The 8,350-nt window shown below is 42.2% G+C and overlaps 1 pseudogene; it reads left to right on the top strand.

Moving 5' to 3' along the window:
* The first annotated feature begins 3,185 nt into the window (after positions 1 to 3,185).
* On the top strand, positions 3,186 to 5,302 carry LOC122102940 (annotated as a pseudogene).
* Positions 5,303 to 8,350: the final 3,048 nt, after the last annotated feature.

The following is an 8,350-nucleotide window of genomic DNA, read 5'->3' on the forward strand; positions in this document are numbered from 1 at the left end:
GTTGTGTCTTACAATTTGCTCCTGTAGGGACAATGTCCAGGCTGGCTTTGAGCCAATTCTCACAATTCAGCTTCCTGAGTAGTTAGGATTATAGGCCTGAGCCATCAGTATTTAGCTCATCTCTCACTTTTGGAAGATTTTTTTTTTTGTTTTAGAAAACTTGGTTTTAGCAATGTCTTTTTCTTTTATCACTTTGTATTTGTTTCCCTTGCTGTCTAATACTTATTCTTTTTCTAATGAGAAATTGCTCATGGTATCATTGAAGATCACTTGTGTGTGAGGAGTTGTGTCTCTGTGCTTTGGGAGGTTTGTTGTCTTTGAGTGTTTAATTAGAATGTGTCTTAGTGTGGACCTGTGGGATTATCCTAATTGACTTTTGTTGAGCTGCTAGATTCCTGCATATAAGGGTTCATACTTTCAATCAAACTTGGGAAGATTTTGGTCAGTATTCATTCAAATACAATGTATTTTTTCTCTCTTGTACATTTTATATATATATATATATATATATATATATATATATATATATATATATATATATATATAATACATACAAACATTATATACATATTCACATTGTATATGTGAATATACTAATATATACATATATCTCTAGATATTTATATTAAATATATAAATATTTACATTTACATACATATATTTATTTTTACATAGCTTCCATTTTGTGATTGTTTTTGGAAGTCTAGATTGGTACCAGCTACTTTGTCAGAGATAGAGGTAGAAGTTTCCTCTTTATAGCTTGGTGAAAATAAGCATTTCTTGGCAAGGATATTGAAACATATACAATCTAGCCCCCCCCACATCACTCTCTCTGATTTACTACCTCTGTCAGGTCTCTAAGCACAGGGTCATTGCTTGTCAGGTTCTTCTACTGTGTGCTGTGATCTTTTCAGTGCCATGTTCAGCTTCAATGGCTACCAGTCCTGAAACTGGAAGAGGAGATTCTCCAAAGTCAGCCTGCATGGGAGTGGTCTTAGCAGATACCCCTATGCCAGGATTGCTGACTGCTGACTGTGGGCTACCCAAGCACAGCTCTTTTTGGACCCAAATCAGAGGACTGCAGAGGAGTGTGGGAGTGGTGCCTTGATAGTCGTTGCGCTAGGAGCAAGGCTGGGGACACAGAGCTTCACTGTGACCTGATTTCCTGGGCAAAGGAGGTGCAATGGCAACTTCAGGCTTTTTCCAGAAGACATGGGCACATGGAGGGAGCAGAAGCTAAGCCCAAGAGACTCCTGAGCACATGGTGGGAAATCGAGCTTGGAGGGCCAGGCTGTCCTGGTTGGTAGGGAGGCAGGTTATGAGCCTATATTTGTAGTCTGCCGGCTTCCAAATGAAAAGCTAGACTTGATTGCTGTCCAGAAATATCCCATGCTTGTGTGGGTCAAACTGCCAAGGACCACAGTGAAGGAACCTGCTCATGGCTGGAAATGAAATGGTGAAACTGGAGTGTGAAGACATCATAGTGGGCTCTGAGGATTCCCTAACACTGCAGACCAGGGAGGCCAGAACAAAAGGAGATACCAGGCTCTGCTGGCTGGGTAGTAGATAGACTGATGGAAGAAGGCTTGCTGGATGGCTTAGTGGAATCTGTGCCTACAGGCACATGAAGCTGCCTAGGATCTCCCCAGCAGAAACTTGGGGACAGCAGCTTTCCCAACATGGACAAAGAGTGTCTTGCTGGCTAGAGGCTGTGGTGAATGCTGTTCCTAGAGGGGAAATAGGCCTGCTGCTGGAGGGAGCCAATGCCCCTTCCAAGGCTCCTGGAGTAAGGGGAGCCCTCAGTAATAGGCTCATGGAAAGGCTGGTCTCCCCACACAATGGGAACCTCTCTAGTTGGTTTGATTCTTTGTTTGAGAGTGGGTCACTTCTTCGGAGGCAGTGATATTGAAAGAGGAGTGCCATTACCATTCCTGTTCAACCTTATATGAACCTTGATTCTTACATCTAAGCCTCCTTAGTAGCTAAGATTATGGGTGAGAGCCACCGGTGCCTGACTCCATCAAGGTTTTTAAGGCCATGGCTCTTCAGGGAAATAATAGCCCTGTGTTCCTAGGAAGAAAGATGCATGCAGGTAGTAAAGACCTCTGAGCTTCACATCAGAACAGAGAGAGCCCCCATATCACTGGGTGTTGAATTGGTACAATTGTTGGTATGCACATCTGGCTTTTCTGAGACCAGAAGACAGTTCAAACTTGCTAGATAGGCAAAGATCCAGAAAAAGGAAGAATCAGAATGCTGGGTTTAAACCACAATTTCTGTGAAATGAAAGTTCAGACGAGACAAGTGACTTCTGACCGTCCCAATGGTGGCAGTGCAATAAAGGAGAAGCCTTAGTGCTCTGCACCCTAGGACATGGTATGCCTGCCGTCAGATGGTAAGGAAGCTAGGAGACCTCCAAGAAGGCGGTGGCATTAAAAGAAAGCCCTGGGATCATTCACCCTGTGACAGATGCAAGAAGCCGCAGGCTTGGACACCATCCTGTTTATCCCAGGCTTATTGCCTTATGTTTAGCCTAGATGTCATAACAGCATTTCTATGGATTCCTGGGACCAGAGACTGAATGACTCAGGAAACTAAGCCCAATTGAAATCTAAAAGGAGGACAACACCAATAATATCAAAGGAATAAAGAGCAGAGGCTTGAAGCTAGGGACCAAGGTAGACCTAGGCACTGGTGGTCCACACCAGCTACTCAGGAGGTGGAGATTTTAGGGTGGAAGTAAAATCCAACCCAGGCATGAAAGTTCATGACATTCTTCTCACTAATTAACCAGGGAAAAAAGCCAGGAGTGGAACTGTGACTCAAGTGGTAGAGCACGAACACTAGTCTTGAACCAAACGGTCAGGCACAAACTCTATCTGACCCTCAGTAGTAAGGACTATATAGGAGATTGAGATTTGAGGATTAAGGTTTGCAGCCATCCAGGGCAAAAAATCCATGAGTCATCTCTAGTAAAAACTGAGGAGTGGAACTGTGGCTCTCCCAATAAAGCACTAGTCTTGAACAAAATCTCCAAACTCAATTCTGACTCTGAGTAGTAAGGATTACTTAGGAGAATGAGATGTGAGGATTAAGTTTTGCATCCAGCCAGGGCAAAAGAATACATGAGTTATCTCTATAAGGAGCCAGATGTTTAACTACTTCTGTTATTAAACATCTTGCAATGGCTCAGTGACTTTTATCTAGAACTTCTCTGGGATTTTCAGAACTGACTGTTTATTTTCCCTAATTCTGCATTCTGATGCATGTATAATACACAAATAAGGCCTCAGTGTCAGGCTTGACATAACTCTTGCAGACTTGAGTAACATGAAGTGCCAATGAAAGCATTCGAGCTCATTTTCAATGGGGAGACAATTGAAACAGAAGACGCTGACATTTTAGTGAACAGTGATATTCTGCAACGTTATAAAACAATTCAATTTCTTTCACATGTGCCCAAATTGGAGGGCTTTTCCAAGAAGATAAAACAGAAAGAATAGGAAGCTTTTGGGCAGACTTCTAGGAACAAAAGAACATCTCAATGAGGAGGATATTCTTCAAAACAAAGCCTTCAGGGAAAGCTTGAATAAAGGAAAAAATGTAACAGAAGAGATTAATTTTTTGCAATCCAGTTCTAGGTTTATTCAGTACAATATCTTTATTGTACCCGGCAAAGCATAAACACAACCTTACCTAAAATACTACAGTTATAAAACTCAAAATTAATAATAGTATATATACAACACTATATAGTAGATATAGTAGATATACACAATAAAGGCAAAAGAGAGAAAGAGAGGGAGGGAGAGAGAGAGAGAGAAAGAGAGAGAAAGAGAAAGAGGGAGGGAGGGAGGAGAAAGGGAAGGAGGGAGGGAGCAATATACATATTGCCAAGGCAAACCTGCAAGAACACCATGAATGGCAGGCAAAATGAGGTGGGGGCAGTCTTTGGTAAACAGACCCATTCACAGCAAGGAACACGGTGTGGTATTCTCTCAGGGTAGAACGGGGCTTAGTCAGGGTCAAGGGCCAGGCCTAACAGGAACAGCAGCTTCATCCCTTTTCCCTGAAAGCCTATGCCTTGGACAAACAAGGGAACCCCTATGTTGCCAGACTATCCCCAGTAATCAGTGGCAAGCCTGGAAGCACCAAACACTCTAGGAATGGAGAAGGAATGAACTCTCTAGCCAGAAAATTACAGGCCACACATATGAAGAGAGCCTCAAATCCACAAAAATTTGGGAGCCATAACTGGGCTGCAGATGAATTGTCTCAATAAGGGATCCTTTGTTACAGCCACTCGTGGGCTAGTGAAGTGACAAAACTGAGTTGTATTATAAGGGGGGAGCATCAGGTACCTGCTTATCAGGTGGAGATGGAGCTGAATCAGGGGCTGTGGTCCAGGGACTAGAAGCCTTGTCTGGGGAATCCTGGGCTCCAGGGGCATGACCTCCTGGGTGTTGGATTTGTAGGGGACCATGGTCTGGTGTGATGTCTGAGCAGATAAGGGCTGGGGGCTAGGGAGCTGGGGCACTGCTGGAAGCAGATCTGCAGCTGCAGGACTATGCTGGAGCTTCTTGAGAAAGAGCTGGAGCAGCTGCAGGAGCCAAAGCTGGAGGCTGAGCCAGAGCAGGACTCAGGTCCCTGGCTCCTGCTAGAATCACTGCTTCATTCCTGAGTCTTAGCCCTGCTAAGGTCCTTCCTACTTGGCTCCTTAGTGGACATTTTATTTGTAGAGGGATCCTCTGACTTCTTCTCAGAGTGGCCTTGCCTGTATTAGAAGGAACCTTCTTCCTGCCGTCCCCAACTCCTCCCTCTCTCCTCATCCTATGAGGCTGAGGCAGTGCTCAATGGAAAAGAATTTTGACCCTATTCCAAGACAATCCCTCATAGCACTATCACACAGCAAGATTATAGATCTCCTAGAAGTTGAAAAGCTCCACATCTGTGAAGAGAATTGGCATGCAAAAAAAAAGGAGACATTTGAAGGCACAATTGACATGAGTCAAGAATTTCCCTTAGGTAGGGAGTTTTTTAATATTCTAGAAGTGATTGCTCCCTTCAAGCCCTTTATCAACTTTAGAGAATTTGTTGAAAGGAAGATTTCCCCAGGCTTTCCTGTAAACTTAGATAGACCTGGGTTTCCTAGGATCACAGCCACTGTGACTTTCAGGAGTTTTGAGATGATGTAGATGATGGCGTTATCTTTACCATGTCAGATAACTACAAAGAAGACACCCCAACCATTGTCCTGGCCTTTAACATAGTCACCAAGAACAAGAAACACAGAGACTCCTAGAAGTAAATCCAAAAAGAAGGGACAAATGTTTTCAGGGAATTACACATTGAAATGACACATCAGTAATAAGATTGGAAGAAATGGGCCTCTAATATGAATTTTATCAAGTATTCTGATGAGCCATTTCCAGTCTTTTAAAAACCTATACTTTATGTGTAATTGTTTGATCTGCAGCTACCAGTGATATGATTTTTTTTTGTCTTTTCTTTTTTGGTACTGGGGATCGAACCCAGGACGTTGTACTTGCTAGGCAAGCACTTTGCCACTGAGGTACATCCCAGCCTGGTATGATTTGTTTTTAAAGATTTTTATACTACTTGTTGAAATATACATGCATATGCTTGTGTGTGTGTGTGTGTGTGTGTGTGTGTGTGTGTGTGTGTGTGTGTGTGTGTGTGTGTGTGTAATCTACATATCCACATATATTAAATCTCCGGACCATTAATGTAAGTCAAATGTCTTAAGAGATATGAAGCCCTTTAAAACTCATCATCTTACATTCATTGGGAACAAATATTGCTTCAGTTGGTTTTCATAAAATGTAAACATTGAAACATTGTGTATAGTTTAGTAATTGGAATGTTTATTCAATATTATGAAATAGAAGGAATGACATTTTCTGGAGATGAATGAACCAAATAGTACTCGTTATATAATAGTATTTATCTGTCACAATTTTAGAGTGTTTATTCACAATCCAGGGAATGAGGTACCTTTTTCAGCCCCTAAGAGCACTCCATTGGGGTGCTATTTGATTTTACCTGAATTCTTTCTACAATTGTAAATATAACTAATCTTCCTTTCATAGAAACTCTATCTTTTTGCTTTCTACATTAGGTTAAGTATCCCTGTTTATGATTAGATACATTGAGCATGCAGAAGGTTTCCTTCCAAGTCTCAGCACTTCAAATAAATTCTAAATTTTAAATTTGCTTCTTCAAAGGTGCATATATAGTACGTTATTCAAGGAATATGAGTTCATTGATATCAATTTTTTAAAATAACACATATTTTAGGCAGCATGGAATATTTAATCTTTTCACTTTTTAAAAACATCTAATTTGCTAAAAATATATTTTACACATTATAAAGTTCAGAAATGCATATAAGATTAATAGTCCCTGGATTTCCAGGAAGATGGCAGAGGAAAAGCTGGAGGCTAAACAAGTTCTCACATAGAAAGCAGTTTTAGTGTTCCAGTGAACAGTCCTAGGCCAGAAAATCACACCAAGTGTGCCATTACAGAACAGAAAGTTGTGCCAGAGAGGGAAAATCCAGGCTAGGAGACAGATCTGAGCACTGCCTGTACCCACGTCTGCGGCAGCTGCGGTGGCCAGAGCCACCATATCTACAACACAGAGAGCCTGGGACAAAGGTGCCAGATGCAGCAGGCCAGCGGATTCTACTCAACACCAGCAAGAACTGACAAGGAGCAGATATCTTCATCCTGCATATTGCAGACCACAGACAATCTAAGAAGCAATACTCTGGCATGAGTAGAACCCTGACATCCTCACTCCTTCTCAGGGACTAGAGGAGGGAAGGCTGCCCCCCCCCCCACCACAGATCTCCATCTTTGATACAGACAAAGGCCAAGCTGAGCAGCTAGTTCCAACTCAGGCCCTATCAATGCTTGATAAGAAAGGAACTCATCATCTTGCCCATGTAAATGTAACCCCTCTGTATGGTATATTTACAATATATATAAATAAATATTTAAATAGAACAAAAGACTCACTTAGCAGGTCACAGGAACCTGACCTGACCTTCCAGGCTATACTCCACCCAGGGGAAAGTCACCCAGACCAGGAAAAGAAAGCTCCGCCCCTAGAGAAGTGTCTTTTGTCACTGGGTAAACAGAACCAGAGGCTGCCCCTCACTACAGCAGCCTAGTCAATCAACTGAAATTCAGTAAACATAAACCCTGAGAATGGGTCCAGGCTGGGCTCTGTGAGTGTCTCAAAAGCTAGCCCTTCAGGGAAAAGCTATTGTTTGCTGAAAGGCCTTATCACTACCCAGAACCTAGCCTCCTCACAGCATCTCCAAACTAGAGGAAACAGCCATCTCCCTCTTTTGTGATATTCAAAGCAGATCTCCCTCCCACTGAACTAGCCTGAGAGAAGGATCTGGATAATGCAGAGCATTTTTCTTCCTGCTCAAACAAACTGACTTAAGAAACCAATCAATCACAAGAAAGAACAAACATTTGAATCCTTATCTTTGTTCTTTTAGCCTAAAATCAACTTATCTGACCATTTCTGCTTGACTCAGACATATACTAGTTATTGCAAATAGGGGAAACCATGAGACCTGGTTTCTTTGGGCCTGGCTTACTTTACTTAATACAATTTTTTCCAAGTCTTTCCATTTCCTAACAAATAGGGCAATATCATTCTTTCTCATGGAGATATAGAATTCTATTGTGTATATACCACATTTTCTTGATCCATTTATCTACTGAGGGGCATCTGGGTTGGTTCCATATAATTTGTAGAGGGGAAGGAAAAAACAAATCGTTTACATAGGGATACAGGTAGACCCATTGCAACAATGAGATGTACAAGTCGTTATGTCAAAAACGAACTTTACAACTTTGGAGGGGGGGAAGGAGGATTGGGTGGGGGTGGCGGGGGGAAGATGGGAAGGGATGGGAAGCAGAAACAAAGGAGGAGGCTACCATGATTGATAACAAATGTACTCAATATCTTGCCCATGTAATTACACCTCTGTACAATATTTTTACAATAAAATAAAATAATAAAAAGGAACCAATCAAGGGCCAGGAAGGTGGCTCAGTGGTAGAGCGCTTGCTTTGCATGCATGAGGTCCTGGGTTCGATTCCCCAGCACCACATAAGCAAAAAGAAAAAAAAAAGCCTGAAGTGGCACAGTGGCTCAAGTTGTAGTGTGCTAGCCTTGAGCTAAAGAGCTGAGGGACAGTACACAGGCCCAGAGTTCACACCCCACGACAGGAACCCCCACAAAAAAATAAATAAAAGAAACCAATCAAGCCACAGGAAAACCAAACGTTTCAAGCAGACCAAAGACT

Source organism: Dipodomys spectabilis, unplaced genomic scaffold (genome assembly GCF_019054845.1).
Source record: "Dipodomys spectabilis isolate Male_0828 unplaced genomic scaffold, ASM1905484v1 ptg001055l, whole genome shotgun sequence".
Lineage (NCBI taxonomy): Eukaryota > Metazoa > Chordata > Mammalia > Rodentia > Heteromyidae > Dipodomys > Dipodomys spectabilis.